The following is a 16,959-nucleotide window of genomic DNA, read 5'->3' on the forward strand; positions in this document are numbered from 1 at the left end:
ATGAGAATGATCATCGACATTCTTTCGACCTTTCGGAATCATGTTAGTCCTCATCCTGCTTGGTGGAGTTTTTGTATCGAATTATTCGAAATTAACGACAGCTACTACCTTTGTGTTCGGTCATCATACGAGCTAGATTAATATCAGAGCAGCGATCAGTTTGTGGTCGCTTTCAAATGTTGGACTCAGTTTCGGTGCCAAGCGCCTTCTGGACTTCTGTTTGGTCTTGTAGGACTTCTCATCTTGATAAGTTGCGCACCATATTCCATACAATATTTAATTATTAAGTTATAATGGCCGCAGCACGGAAAGGATTGGGGTATCCTGCGCAATGCCTGAGGGTGTTTTCTGGTGTGCGATGAACATTGCTGGACAATTGACGTGGCCCACCATATTGAAATGGGCCTTCTTGCGCCAGGGGTTGAGGCCTAGGGGCCGGTTTGATCCTGCCCACGTGCGTTATTGATTGGATTTCGGATTTATGAAATTTGTATAAAAAGTGCAATGAATTGCACTCGCAGCAGAGGGTCTACGCTCGGATGACACAATCGATAGCCGAGAGTTTCGTAGACTTTTCCCGAAAAAAACGGTACATTGGTTGTGGTTTCATTTTGTGGCTTCGAAGAACGGTGCCAGTTATTAGCGTAGCGCAGCGCAATCGTACATTCCGTGGGTGATGTTCCTGAAGTATCATGCACTACCTTGTTTGGTGGACGTGTTGGTCGGCCATGCAATGCACGGCACCAGCAATTCTGTGGCACTATTATGCTATTTATTGTGCCACAAGCCCGACGCGTTGGCGTAGACTTCGGCCCCGAGGAGCGAAGCCGGAGAAAGTAATCGATTCCTACGCGAGTGACATTTAATGGAGCGATGATAATAAATGGATGAAACTATGTTATTTCTATGCTCCCCTGCCCATCGCCGGTTGAACGAGGGACAGACGGGACGGGAAATCGATAAATTGATGAGAAAAAGGGAAATTAAATGGCGCAAACAACAGTAATCTGTGTGAATGAAAAACACTCTTGAATCAGTGGCGGAACCTGGCAAATTCAATAACCCTAATTTACTCGCGCGAAACCAATGGGACGTGAAAAGATAAACTTTTTCGCAAAACATTTTCTGTTGAAAAATCAAAAAACAAAAAATTTGTACTACTTTCCGTTGCTTAAAAATAAAGGCTTCTGACTCGATTCGCCTCTTTCGACGTGTGTTAACAAACGCAGAATGTTTCGGTCAAAACGGCCGGTTCATAATTGACATCCTAAAGGTTTATGTCGTACACTGTCCCTGCTTTGGCCCTCCTGTTTTTGTTTCGGCACTATGCTTTCGCATAAAAGTTTGCCTTTCCGATAGCAAGTGCCTTTCCGGTTTGTTTTCCGGTGGTCCGACGAACCGGATACGATCGAAGCCTTTTTACGACCGCCGTTCTTTTCCAATCTCGGTAAACTCGGAGCCCACACTTGTATCACGGAGATAATAAAATTCCACGTCTTGGCCAAATATCTTGTAGCGATTTTCGTCCCCAACCCCTTCATGGCGTGACCGTGGACGCTGGGACCGGCGAAGCTCGGAGATGCATTTCCCCGCATTAGAACAGAAATTCCGGGCTGCTGCTCGGTACTAATCCTCCTTCGAAGCGATACGGTAAGCGCGGAACCTGGTAAGGATCCTGTTCAAAAATGGGCAGAAAGCAGCGCCGAAGCAGCTGCAGGATTTGCAATGCAGATGAGGTTTGCCGATGCACGTCAATTCAGCAGAATGGGGGAGGAAATTGAACCTTTCCTTCCCGAAACCCACACCCGTAGGGTATCTTTGTCGCAAAATGTGCTGATCGATGTGTAAAAATGTTCAATCTACCTATTTCTAATATTCTGAGGATGGCGAAAGCACCACGCCATCAACAATTGCACTTGTGGCTCTGAGGCAGGATTTTTAAAAACGGCATACGGCTCATAGTGAAATATAGTTAAATTGAAAGAACCTTTGTTATGCTCTCCAAAAGGCCATAAGGGCCACTATAGTTCGAGCAGCGAAACAACACGCAGAGTGTATTGAATATTCCTTTATTGCTTGCAGCATGAACTTTTACGGTTTTAAGTTAGTTTCGATTAAAATTTGTGGTATTGTTTCGTTTATTTAAATATTTCGTATTATTTGCTATATGAGTAACATGGACAGTAATTGTTTTTTTGGAAATTGAATGTTGAATACTACTCGAAGACTTTAATGCTGAAACGAATCCTTTTTAAATGCGAAATGCTTTACCTTCGTCGTCATAACTGACCCACGCATCGGACGCCGTTTTGCTGCATAAATAATCGGTGAGGTTACTCATTCATTTTACGATACTCGTTTATACCGCATTTACGGCGATTTATGCCTGGATGCAATGGTGCTGCACCGTCCCACAGTTTGCACCTTCCAGACAAAGCGTTTTTGTGTTTTCGACCCGCGACCCAAGCCATCTAACGATCCGTAAACAGGGGATTTCAATGTTAAAACCGTCCAGCCGGTCCACCGTCCCGTAGCAATATCCCCGGCCGGCGGCGAGCATAGCTCACCGGGCGTTCGGTATTCGCCGCCCGCAATGATGCTTTGTTAACCAAACAGAGCGTCAGCATATTTTTGAGAAGGTCGTACCCCATTCTGGTCCGCGACGGTCCTGTCCAGGCCGATAAAATCGACCAAACCGGAACGAGGACGACTACCGCTGCATTCCGGTGAACCGGTGCGACTACCAAAATGCATCGATTCTTTGTTTGCGTGACCTTCCGCAAACCGATCCCAGACAAGGTCCCGGCGAAGTGTCCTTTGTGTCCGGAAATGCTCGACGCGTCAGTCAAACGGCCAGTAAGCGCCGTTGCCGGAAGACTGTTCGTCCTGTTTGGGTTCGTGCGGACAGCAGCAACTTCGGGGCCGCCCGACGGTAGTTTCTTAAGCTGTGTGTGTTTAGTCTGGATTCTGGAGACAGAGAGCCATTCAAAACCGGGCGACAAATATTTTACCGTTTTCTTAAAAGACGACGAACGGGACGAGCTCGTAAACTGGACCCGGTCAATGGATGTCTTCACGCTGTTTGCTATCGGATCAGCTGTCGTAGACGCGGAATATTAAGCGTCCAGTGTTCGAATCCTTCCGCTGCGTGCGGTGCATAAAGGTTCCGTTATCGTTCCTTGCGCTTTGGCTCTGGCGGAGCAACCGGAGACACCTCGTCTGGTCGGGAGTAGGGATTTCCTAAAATGTTTACTCTCTGTACGACACTCAACGCAACATTGCTCCGCTCCGCATTGCTGGCCCCGTTCCTGCCAAAGGGTAAAGTCAGATAAAATGAGCAACGAGCGGGAAAGTAAATCCTTTCATCCACACATACAAAGTATAACCCAACAGTAGCAGCAGCAGTGTCTGGTGATGTGGAAATCGATAGACCGTTGGCGCGATGACACGATTTCCCAAACACGAAGCGACACGATGGCCGTTCCACGGAACCAGACCGCCCGGAAACGGGTGCAAATCGAACGGAATCTAATCTGCTGCAAAATTGCACCGACGGGAAAGTAAATTATGTTTCCTTTGCTCCCGGTAGATGAAAAATGGGGAGCTTCAAGAAATACCGGACCGTGTACATCCCGGATTGGTAGGAATGAACTATTAGCCCGTATTTACCGCTACTCAAGAAAAGTGAGTAAATTTGATTTTCACACACTGCTGCCACTGTTGTGCATAAGATGATGAAGCACATTCATTATAATTCATGCGAAATTCAAAAGGAATTGGCTCCGCTTTCTATTGGTCCCCGCCGGCAAAACACGTGTGGCTATTGCTATTTATACAATCGATCTAGAGTTGATTAACAGCGTCGCCGGAGCGTCCTGATTGAACATCGCCCTGTCTCATTAACCACAAGGTGGGCGTACGATGGCTTCACTATTTGCATAGAAATATGCCCATTATTGCCAGCTTCTCAGCTACGAGCAAGATTCTAACAAAGAATGCCGGTCGACCGTAGACTGAGTGTAGTAAGACACGTCGGCCGGTAGGCCGGTTCTACTAATTACCATTTTGTGATAGACCTCAAGCCTACAGAAGCCTGTGCTCAGAATGTTACTGAAAGGCACAAAGAACGTGAAAGTGTATAGAAGGTTTTCTTAAAAGTCGAAAGTTCAATTAAAGTACGAAAGTACTCGATTCAACTCCGAAACAAAATTGGTCGCTATGACAAATAATAAAGTACACACATTTTATGAATGTTTTTCCTAACAATGTTTTGTGTAGTTTCATTGTCAGTTACATTGTCAGTTTCATTGTCGCGTTCACAATCGTATTTTTTTAATATTATTATGTAATAAGGACAAATAGTATTTAATCTAGATAACAAAGCGAATCAACTTCCGTTAATCGCTATGGTGAGATTCTTTTCTTCATTTTATTTCGTTCATTAATAATTAACTAATTATATTACTACAATCGGTTCGATCATTTTTGGTGGCCAACGTGTCGAGATGTGGCCATTTTCGTAGAAATCGACCCTGAGTCCTTGAGTCAACCATGTGTGTTAAAAGAGCAACTTTCGGGTACCCAGCACGGGTTTGCTTCTATTTTCAAACATTTACCTTGGACGGAACGAAATATTGGGGGTCGGCTACTTATTAAATAAAGAAGCAAATAGTTTGCTCTACGAATCAGAGACCCTTCTTCGGCCCCTTTGCATTCGTATAAATTATGATCTGCGCGCATCCCGAGTGAGCTTATTGAATTATTGTTTATTTTACCGCCTGGCGGAACCATAAACCTGCCGAACGCTAAGCAGCACCGGATGTGTGCGATAGTGAGCAGACAGCTGAATGTTTTGCACCGTTCGGGGGCCACCGGAAACATAAAGAAATCGCGCCTCAATCGGCCGGCGATCGACTTTGACACCGGCTTCGTGTGCTGGGAAAACGCACCACGAACCGATTCGCGAAACGCCGGCAACCGGTTCACTCGTTGTAGTGGCGGTGAGAACGTTCACTCACTGAGCGGTGAGCGTGACACACGTCGCTCGTCGATAAATTTCTCACCCGGCGTGCTTTGTTGTTTCGCTGTTTTCGGAGCACCGTGAAAATCCATTACGAAGTTCGGTTTCCACTCGCCGCACGCCACCCGTTACTGCCCGCTTCGCTCCGACAATAAACACAAAAACTCGCTGTCCCCAATCGGTTCCGACTCCCGCCCGGCCTTTGTGTGGCCGGTGTGTGTTCATCCTCCACGAGCCCGAACGGCGCGCCACAGAACAACAAACTGCCGAAAGAAGCAAACGGAACACCGGCGCTCTCTGGTTAATGCCGCCGGCTGACAGTCAGTCTGCAGGCGACGGTGCAATCGGACGGTTCACCTTCACCGTGGCTACCGGAAGTGGCCGGACACTTTGAAATCTCGTGCGTTGTGTGGTGCGTGCTTCTCGCGTGTCTTGTAGTCTTGGAGGCAGCAACGCAGTAACCCTTGGCGACGAGCTGTCACCGCGATCACTACCCAATGGATGTTGTGTGGCAACACCCAAATTAGAAACCGATCGTTCTTTTTTTGTCATTTTTGTTTTCGGTGTCCACCGTTGAAGCCAAAGGAGCGTCGAGTGAAAGTTAATTAGTTTTTCGGTGAGCGGACGGCAAAGTGAAACAGATACGACACGGTCGCCACGCGGATGAATGAGAGCAGACACACAAAAAACCGGCTCCTTGCGTTCGTGTTTTTAACCGTGCGCATCCAAAATCGTGACGTGGTCACGTGGTGAAGGAAAAGAGAGCGAAAACAAAACGTTTCTTTTTTGGCCTCTTTAAAGAAACAAAACATACAACGCCTACTGCGACCGGAGTTGGGAAAAGCGATCGAACAGTGAACTGGTGTTCAACCGTTTTTCGCACGTCGCTCACGCACCGACACCGTTTGGCGTAACTAGGGCCTTCGGGAGCGCTAGATAATTTCATCGCACGGTGCGTGACAATTGGCCGCGTCGGTATGGGGGCGTAGTGGCCGGTGCTTCCGGTGGTGGAAAAAGGAAATTAAAAATAAACACCGGTCTCGGGATCCTGGGCGAATCCAGGCCGTTAAAAAAGCCACCTTGACCTGTGAACTTTGGATTTTGGAACGGTGAACCAAACCTGGTGCTGACAGAAGAAACACCCAAGAAGGAATTATTGATTTCGTTGGCCCCACGAGTAAGCAGACCTACTTCCGGTGCAGGTGAGTGTCAAGATCTGCGTTGTCCGATAATGTTGATCAATTACAGTTCCGCCGCCGCCAGGAGTGAAGTATTAGGCGCCTCCATCGACGTCGAATCCTTAATGCGCCGGTTCGGATCGGTGGTTCCGTCCTACGATCGTTTTAATAGCAGTTCCATGTAGTCGGTGAGCAATCGAATGGGGCCAAAAGTTTTGCCGGCCGTTTATGGCTTGTTTGTTTTTCTCGCCGGCTTCCCCGGCCCGGCTCGGGGAAATAATGGAAGCAACAGAAGAACCTTTAAACTAGCCTAAAACTCTCGGTCTCGCTCACTCGCTATCTGTACTCTTTTTGCGACTAGGGTGAGCACGGCATTGGAACGAACCAGACTATCTGTCTGGTTCGGTCCAGCAGCCCCGAGCCCGAGCCCGCCTCGAAAGGATAGTACCCGAGGGACGCATAATCGCCGCTGCCAACGTTGTCTATTGATTAGCAGGAAAATGTGCTCGTTTTGCGAACGCAGCCACAAAAACAAGCAAAACCATCGGTGCCCGGTGCACTGCGAGAATGAAATTAGTCCAATGCGATGCTTGAGTGTGCGGCCAGGGGAACCGGGTAAGCCTTTCCACAGGTTTTCCCGGCAAAAGTCAGACGTATTCATTCGGGCACGATAGCCGGGTCCGTCCGGGTCGATACAATCTCTCCATTGTTTCTAATTTATGCTCCAACAGGCAATAAGCGTAGCATAATGATCAATCGCTTTTATCTTCTTTATTTCATGGTTCAAATTTCAAACGATACCGTACCATGCCGGTGGACAGCAGAACGGTACGGCGTGAAACGATACTGGGCAAAGCGCACAGAGTGGCGTATTTGTTGATATGGTTTCCGGTACGATGCCGGTAAGCTGCTTGTGGTATCAATGTAGCGGAAATACGTCGCTATATCTGGCGGGAAAATTTAATGATATCGTTAGGCAAAGCATCGTGGCCGTGACCTACCTGTGATCGCGATGCTTAGAGGACTTGTGAGTAAGTGAAGCCTTTTTACTGAGTTTAATAAGCGTACAATTTGAATAATGTTATTATAATGCCTTTCAATGCCAAGTAATTCCACTGTTGTTGTGGAACATTTTCTCGAACCAACCAACTGGAATTGGCACAATACAGCCGCCGGGCACAGGAATTCATGCTAATCACGATGAGAAAATACAATTATGTAGTTCGGAGCACAACAAAACCACTCTACTTGTGCCCTGCCCAAGACTCTTCTCCGCAGTCGTTTGAAGCGTTCTGACAATCGCAAACACCAAGGCCATCCCTGGGAGCTGCCGAACGGAGCTCAATCATTCTACCGGTATGCAAAAACGCTCAATTAAATTACGCCAACTACAAAGATTTTGTACGCCACCGGTACATGGCGTGCTACCGAATATCGGTGATGATCGGTGGCATAATCGATTTTTGCCAAGTTTGAATTGAGCAAGTTAAAGGTTCGTGATGGGTTTCGCCGAAACAATCGTGCTGCTCTGGTTATGCTGATTCGATTATGTTCGTCAAAGTGATAGAAACAAGACGGGACAGCGTGTGGGCGTGGAGAATAAGATTCTCTGATGAGTGAGTGGTGTGCGTTATCAGCACGCCATCAGGCGGAACGTTCACCGTGCTTCGAATGTTGATTTTATTACTTCAGCCAGTCAGCAGCGAGGTTTTGGCACTCAACATCTAAGGCATCAATTATTAATGTCTCTTCTAGCATTCTTGAAATTATTTTAAAACTAATGGTACGGATCTCCACAATAGGAGTATGGAAGTTGTTACAATTACAAAACAAATATTTAATAACTCATTATGTCGCAGATCTGACCTCTTTCAGTACTTTTGGAACAACCTTACATTGTGCAGTGAATGATGCATTCCTACGAAAGTAATTGTCTCGTCAGCGTCTGTCAACCCACGAGTTGATAACAATTTTTATATTCTATGTACGTCAGATTTAGCTAATTGTAAATTTAATTTGCACTGCATTTGCCCCGTTTGGGTTTGTCTTTACTTCCTCACACACTCTAAGCAGTCAAAGAAGCCTCAAAAGAGTCCTAGGGCGATGATTTAAAAATTTCCACCGAGAGTCGCTTGTTTGGCAGATTGCTCATTCTTGACGTTCCTGGAACCGACCGAGCCATAGGATTGGCCAAGGGGTTTCAAACATTCCGGGTCGTCCTATGAAAGGCCAACGACCAAGCACGGCTCGAATCTGGGGGGAGACAAAAAAAAATCTCGGTCCCGCACAGCGCACCGGAGTTCCTGGAACCGTGAGATACCTTTACTTTCGAAAAATGCGTTGGGAAATTTCGAAATAGCAAAACTTTGCGCCTTGCCTCAGCAAAACAAACCCACCATTTAATGCTCATCCTTTAGTCTTTCGGGCCTCGGAATATTTTTCTTCACAACCGTTCGTGCTTTGATAGCCACGAGCTGAGTGAATAATTTGATGATGGAAACCAAACATGACACACGTGGTCGACTTCGCGCTCCGCGGTGATCGCCAAATTTCGGGGAGCCCTCGGGACCGCAAAGCCTTTGCCGACGTTGGCTAAACAATGCGTAGTGTAACTGAAAGTGGCTCGTTTCGAAAAACTTTCCCACATTTATTGCCAACCATTTACCAAAGGCGAGAAAACAGTAACTTTTGCCAGAGCGAACGAAGACGGTGGCGAGTCAGATATTCTTGGCCGATGTTTATTTACCTTGGCCGTGGCTCCACCAATCCTATCCGTGGACCTGATTGATTCAATCGATCGGTGTGCGGGCGTACCCTAGCAAGGCTTTGACGAGGTAAATACTACCGAGCATCATCTTGCCCTGGTCACGATGGACACCTGGAATGCCTCCTGGAATGCCGGAAATAGCATCACGGCACCGATACGTGACCGCGCATCGAATTATTGGTTAAAATTAAAAATAAAAGACGCACATGGTCGGAAAGAAAAGCGACCTAAAATTAGGCAATTTCCGGTAAAGCCGTACAGCAACTACACTAATTGCATTCAGATTACGGAATGTGAATCGCCCATCGCCAGATAATTTCATTACTTTCGGGTCGTTAGCCTACGGGACAAAATTATTAATAAATTCCGAATTCGACCTTTAATGCACTCCGCCCGTGCACGATTATTTCCAAGTATTCCCGTGTCTGCTGCATAACAAATATTTAACTTCCGTTTGTTTTGAATTGTTTCGACAGCACATTCATTACGAAAGATTTTTCAGCCTCCACATAAAACATTTGGCAAACATGTCCCACACTTTCTGGCTTCAATGTTCGTGCTCCGTGCTCCGCCCTCGGTTCTTATGTTTGGCAAATTATAAGCACGACTTGATTGTTTAATTTTACACGCGCGTTACATGCCTCAAACCATAAGGCGTTGGTGAACCGGAGCCCCCGGAATGGAACGCCGTCAGTTGACGTTACTGTGTGCAATCTATTTTAAAACTCTTCCAGCTACACTTTTACTACCGTTTAACTTCATTTGGCAGCGCACCAGAAATCGAGCCCTTGGTCAGTTTAGTCCGGCCCTAGCAGGAAGTGCCTGAAAAGGTCGTAAAAAAGGGCGACTCCATCCTGAGGAATGACGGTCACGACAGTGCTGCACGCACGATTCGCAGCGCAGCGGGATAACAAATGATCTGCCAAAGCGTGTCTATCGAGCGGCCCCACCAACTGCCTTCTAATGAGCGGAAATAATTTATTCCGGAACTATTTATGATCGGCGTCGGCATCGTCGGGTGGCGCAACTGGTGGTGGTCCCAATGCCGACCACCACTGTCTGGCCGGAGTCCAATTCCTGGACCCGGAGCCGAAGCAAGAGCGAGCGAGCGAGCAGTAAAGAGGACGAATTTATTGTGTACCGTATCCTTCATCATAACCCGGTGGGAGCCCACCGGGCCCGGAGGCAGCTTTCTGCTGTGCCTTCGGTCCCAAATTATGATAACACTTTGCGAAATCCCACCCCACCACCACGATTCCGGTGTCCAAACTGGCGGCATCGTAAAATATGGCCGTCATTTAAGCCGCCGGCTTAGCAGAGGTGTTACGCCGTACTTTTGGGTGCCAGTAGCCCCGGGTGGTTTCGGTTGTAGTGACGGACGACCGCTGCGAAGCTCGAGTGCATCCGGATGATTGGATTAAAGTGATTGTAACAACAGAGTTACAAACGGGAGCTGGATTTACTGGACCCCACATACGCCGGATGTCCCTGTTCTGGTGGGTGAACCGATGCATTATTGGCAACCATCGGTGGATGGTGGAGTTGAAGGATAATCCATCATCGACAGTGACTGACAGTGGCCTGCACTAATTGTGATCAGTCTTATGAAAACCATTTACAGTGCTAGCTGATTCTATGCAACTGTGTTTCTAGGGAGCTGATTTAATAAGGTCCTTTCGTCACTTTAAATTAAATTTAACCATCACATCATATTGTCAAACAAGAGCTCAATCTTGATTGATTGAACATTACGACCACGAAATGGAAATAGTAATATGAAACTCATTTGCTACCGTAAACCCAAAAGCCAGGTGGCCAGTTACGCGGAAGGCAAACAGTTTGCTGTAGCATAATGAGTGGCACGTGGATTAAAATTACCAATTGTGGCCGACATTGTTGTGTGGTACGGTGAATGTAATAAATCCACGAAAAAATGTGCGGTATCATGGCGATAATTACAAGCGTGATAACATGCTGGGAGCCACATTGTTTAAACAAGTACTTTTTTATAACATTAAGCATTTCGAGCATGGACTGATGCCCGATGAAATCCTATATTTCCAGCTGCAGTTCCTGGGAAATGGACTTTTTTCACGAATTTTCACTTTCAATAGGTCTGGAATGTTAGAACAATAATCAACATTCATGGTTTTCGCAGTTTGCAAGTAATCCGCTAACAAAATTTCATTCGCATTCAAATAAACTGATGCTAACATCTTTTCAGCTGATTGCTAGACGAACTCGTTTTGGAACCGAAGAGAAAGGTTCACACCATTCCTTAGCCTCATGTTTTGATTCAGGATCATGGTGATTGACCCAAGTCTCATCCGCAGTGATGATTCAATGCACAAAATCCACTTTATCCTATAGAAAACACTGTAAAAGTTGTCAAGAAAGATGCATTCGAATGCGTTTTAAGCGAATGTGGCATCCATTTTCCAAACAGTTTTTTGAAACCCAATACTTTAGTCAAAATATTAGTTATAATGCTCAATGAGATGGCTTGGCCTTTTACTAATTCTCGTTCAGTGATTCAACGATTTTTCAAAACGATATCCTGTATTTCTTCTACGATTTCAGGTTTTGTGCCTCTTTGTTACGTTTTTCACATGGATCGTCTTGAAGGATAGTACGACCACGTTTAAATTCAGAAACCCCCTTTTAACCCCCTAATTAAAGGTGAAGAGTCCTTATACAGTTTCAACATTCGTTCATAATTTTCCTTTGCTTTTAAAACCAGGCAAAAATAAAAATTCAATCGCTGCATGCTACTTGATTTTTTCCGTTGTAAAAATACAGTGACACGTCGATACTAAATGGCTTGTAAAAAAAGGATTGAATGACCGATTGCAATGAAACTTCAAATACGTTCATATGGAGAGTGTGTTATTGTGTTATCTTATTGAACACCCCAGTATGTTTACTTTCTTCGAGTGGATATTGTAAAATGCAACGCAGCGAAACAGACCGTGCTTCGTACAAAGAAAGGATTTTCCTTATAGTCCATTTCAATCATGCAACACCACTTCAGAATGTTGCTCGTCGCGGTGTTCTCTCTGTCCAGCGAACCGCCAGCGTAGAGGTGGACCTTTAAGCCACCGTGAAATGGAATTGCTGAATCTCAATGTGTTCTTACCCGTGGTGGGGACATTGTAACTCGATCGTAGCATGGAACTCAAGCTTCCAGTCGGTGCATTGTACATTGTGTTATCGTCCGAGCTGCGAAGCTCCAGGAATCTGGTGCCGAGAATCCGAGCATTGCAAGTGCGGAATTTAGTATTGAGTGAACCTATGAGAAACATGTAATCAACCCCGACTTGATGCAATGAATGTTGTATGGAAAAAGATGTAGGGTCTATAGCGTATAATGCAAGAATCCTTGCTGCGGACGTTCGTATTGTTTACTATTCTTGGCAAACATCACTTCATTTGCAGCCATTAGGAACGTTGGCATTGCCGTTTGTCAGCAACTTAGACTAACACCCGCCCTCAATCGGTAGGCGTAGGTGGAGAAGTTTTTTCTTTTATGCTGCTGCCAACAGATCTCGATGCGAGTGTTACACCTTTTGACCTTTCCGCGTAGCGATAGGAGCGACTTTGTGGCAATGCGTTTGTCCTTTTGCTGCTGACACATGCAGAGCCCAGCATGTGGCTGCACCCGGAATGGAACCGAACGGGAAAACGATTTGAGTTCTGGAAAACTGGCCAATGAAAACTTAGCACTACCAGCGACGACGGCATTACTTTGATCACCGGTGGAAAAGCGAAATCAATATCAAGCTCCCATTCTATTGTTTCCCGGTAATTGGTGTTAATATTAGCATTCCTAACCACAGTCGGTGATTCTCTTTTATTTCGGATTCAGTTCGACTCTGTGGCCGATTGATTTATCACTGCTTTATGCCTAATGGCTAGCAATTTAGCAGTGTAAGCTGTGTGATTGGGTAACTCGTAGTAGTTAAATTAAATCCAGGGGTTTGGTCTGCGTCTAGCTTTGTATAAATCTCAAAATTCGACTCTATCTGATGGTGCAACAAACCGGTTGTCGAATGCACAGTTGCCGTAACATTGCGTACCTCAAATCGTTCCGTTCCGCAGCTCAATTATGTACCAGCAATGTGCAATTGCAATTACAAGCTCTTCCACAACTCCATTATCGAATTTTTGGAGTACACTCGATTCGACCGATGCATTTTTTGTACTGCTGCTGGGACAGCATTCTTGTGCCAATATCTACGCAGGACATAATTAATGTGCCCTGGGTCTGCGCTTCGTCTGCCACGGGACGGAATGGATCGGAAATTGCGGTGCGTAACTCAATTAAATCCATTCCAGGACCACGGATGGTAGCACGGGAACGCTAGAGTCTCTGCTTTACTCTGCACACCGTTATTTGTGCCAAACTCTGGAGAATGTTTCAATCAAACCAGGCGGGCGGAAAGATACCGATCGTGGTTGGGTTAGCGGTGAACACTTGGCCCAGAATCGCTTGGACAAGCTCGCAGGATGAAGCATTCCTCAAGCAGATCGCCAGCCAATCAGGCCAATCGGTGTGCTCACGAGCAACCCGTATTAATTCTTCCGTACACATTCTTGTTTGCGCCTCAACTGCTTGGGTCGCATCCTTTTCCGTGGCAAAATCGTTTACGTTTAAAATCGTGGGAAACTCCCAATTTAGTAACTCCGCAGATTTTTGCCGAGCGATGATTAAAGAGCTTGCCTCGACGATTGTGCTCAGTGACCTGAATCAAACGGCACTAATGGGTACGATGCAAAGTTTTATCATCGAAGCTTTGAACGCTGCATGATCGAGGCCGATCATGCATTCAAAACGTCGATAAGCGAAAGTGTTCGAGCTACGTTTTAGTGTCTTTGACTTGAAATTATTATTATTTATTTACATAATAATATTAACGAAAAAATTGATCTTAATTGCAGATGATCAGTTTATTATCCTGCGATGATTTCCCTTTGTTCCTGGCCATTTTTGCAGCGGTACTAAAGGTGTTTTTGAGCTCGATTCATAACTAAGTTTATTTCAATGTAGCCAAAGCCTGGTTGGCTCGTTTCATGCATTCATCAAACAGAGCCTTTCATGTCGTGGCCACAAAAGCCACACAGTCCTGGGGCTTACCGAAAAAACCGGACAACAACAATACAAACTTGGTTTGAAGGTAACCCCTTATCCAAAACACCCGCCACGCTACCGTTCCAACGAATGAAAGTAAATTTAAAGTTTTTACTTTCACGTTTACTTCGGCACTGATTGCACAGCTCCCGGGATGCTGGTTAAGGGCATTCCAGGCTGAATGCCACCCAACTTCGTGAGTGTTGCTGCCGGTACTTTCAATCAGGCATCCGCGAATTTTCTCGGTATTTTCCCGATTTCCACCACCACACACTCGGGCGGCTCGCGCAAAACGAGGGCACGCGTTACAAACAAACTTGGTTCGGCCCCCATGAGTTCTTTTCCGTGATGTTGCAATGTTTGTGTAAACACTTCCCCTTCGCGGAACACCACCATCCCGCCGCCACCTTCACGGCCCGGTGCACGTGATGCATTCAATGGCGTGAATTGCAAACGCCCGCGCGCCCAGCACTTTGAAGCAAATTTTGAACGCTGGAAACTGTTGCGCCGCCATTGCAATGGATGCGGCTAATGAGCATGTCGCGAGCGGGTACCGTCAAGGATTGGGTCCGTGGTCTAAGTTGTTTATTTATTCGCCAGCCTCGGCTCGGCGCTACGGGCCCCGCCTTTGCGGTTGGGCGAAAGATGAAGACTCTTAAGGACCTGGTCGGCAGCAACCGCGCAACCGCCACGAATCTAATTTGATCACACCGCACTCGGGCTTTCGTGTTTTGTTTTTCTGTTGTCTACTTTCTCCGAAAATGTGGCCAAACATTTTCCAGACCACAGCGCAGAATAAGCACCGAGCGGGGCTTGATCGCCATTCCTGCTTTTGCCCAGTTCCGCGAACAATTTCTACCTCGTAATGTGTTTTGTGCACTAAAATCATCAACCTTACCGGTACGTGGCCAAGACGAACGGTACCGAGAGCATTTCTTTTCGCAGTCGCCGGAAGGCATCATTTATTCAAAAACATACCGCCCATTGCTTGCATAATCGTTACACGAATCTGCACATGGTACGCCACATTTGCGCAGCGACCGAAGATGATGGACTACACAGTGGTGGTGGCAGGATCGGCCACCCACAGAGCCACCGGAAAAGATAAGCTCGCCGCACTGCACTCGCAGGAGCAACAAAGTTACACTCGGTTGGAGCGGCTGTTTTTGCGTTTTTCCGCAGACAAATAAAATTTTCAAGAGCCAGCCCGCGCCACCGCGTGTTTGGTTAAAAGGATACTCGAGACCGCACCGTTTCACAGTAAATCGCTCGGATTTTGCGGTCAACCTCGTGGGCGGTGTGCAGTTCCCGCTCGGAATGCTCTGCGTTGAAACGGCAGCAAACAGCAAACGGCTACAGAGGACCCAGTGGCCAGTGTAAATCGATTTTGTGTAAGCCTCGCACGTTAATCTTTGGCACCGGCTTGCGAGGGATTCCGTTGCCCGAGGCTCTTTACCCAGGCGTTTGAAGGTGGATTTTATTGCGTTAGTGGTCATTGCATAAAATCATAAAAGTGTAAAATGGTGGTAAAATATGGGTTCATACTAAGCGGAAGGTTTTTGATCTGGTAATTTGATCTACATTCACCTCTTTCATTAGCTTAGATTTTGTTCTGTGTCCACAACTCAAAGACGTTAGTTTTGCTTCGTTAATGAGTATGTGAATCAGAATTACGGGGTAAAAAGTAATTCCTTATTTTTGCGTGAATTTTATAACTTTATTTGTGTAAAATTTATGTGTAAAATTTGTTTCCTTTCTTAAAATAGCTTTATAATGCTTCTTTTACAGAAGCCTTGGTCATTATAAAAGAAAAACTCTGGCAATCTATTTCTACAATCCTTTCTTGATCTCTATTTCTTATCACTCAGGAAGTTTTGCAATGCGTGAAAAAGGTGATCATCACTTGGTTCAATTCCGAACTATAAGGGGTGGATGCATTAAAACTTCCCAATCAAGGACTTTTTGGCGAGTCACTAAAGGCACATGTGTGACATTTCGTTGTCCTGCTGAAACACAACACCTCTTTGGTTGGTCGATTCTGGCCGTTTCTGGTCAATCGCTAGCGACAAACAGCGCACTTGTTGATAGTAAAGATCTGAAAAACAACTCATAACAAATGATTCCTTTCAATTCGTTTGTATCCCGCCTTTACCAAATAATTTTTGCCTTCACCAAAGAAAAACTGTAAAATTTTAAAAATTTTCTCTTTGCTGACTTCCATTGTTAACAGCTTGTAATTCACAAAGAATGGTACAAACAAAAAACGGTGAAGGTTTTTTAAATGCAAAGTGTCGAGCATAAATTTCAAAACGAGAAGTCGATAACTGAAGCCATCTACCAAAGAAAATAATGGAATACTTTTTAGCCAGCCTTATACATTATCTAAAGCAAAAAAAAAATCCTTAAATGTTCAAGCAACAGCTCCACACTCTGTGCACAGCATGGAGTGGCCTTATTTAGTTTTTCCACAATCTTTCTCCGTTGTATCTGCTTTAAGTTCAAGCTTGAAGCTTAGAAGTCTCTATTATCCTAAGTTCCAACTTTTGTTCCAATTATTTATTAAAATGGAACTTACATTTACGAAAACTCCACCGTAAATGGCTGGTGGTTGAACAATATTGTTCCTAGCTCGAATTGGACCGTTCACCAGACTTGACTTGGACTTGTCTTGGGCCTACGCAGCCATTTTCCAACAGCCAAACACGTGGCGCGCCTTTGGGTTTATGTTTTTCTCTAACAATTTCCGCTCTCGGTTGCCGTGAGCCGAACAACATTTTTTGCCATTCCAAATGACAATTTGTTTCATTTTACACTCTGTCTCCTGTACAGGTTTCTCTCCGGCCCCGCAAGGACATCGGGCTTTTTC

This window comes from Anopheles bellator, chromosome 1 (genome assembly GCF_943735745.2).
Source record: "Anopheles bellator chromosome 1, idAnoBellAS_SP24_06.2, whole genome shotgun sequence".
NCBI lineage: Eukaryota > Metazoa > Arthropoda > Insecta > Diptera > Culicidae > Anopheles > Anopheles bellator.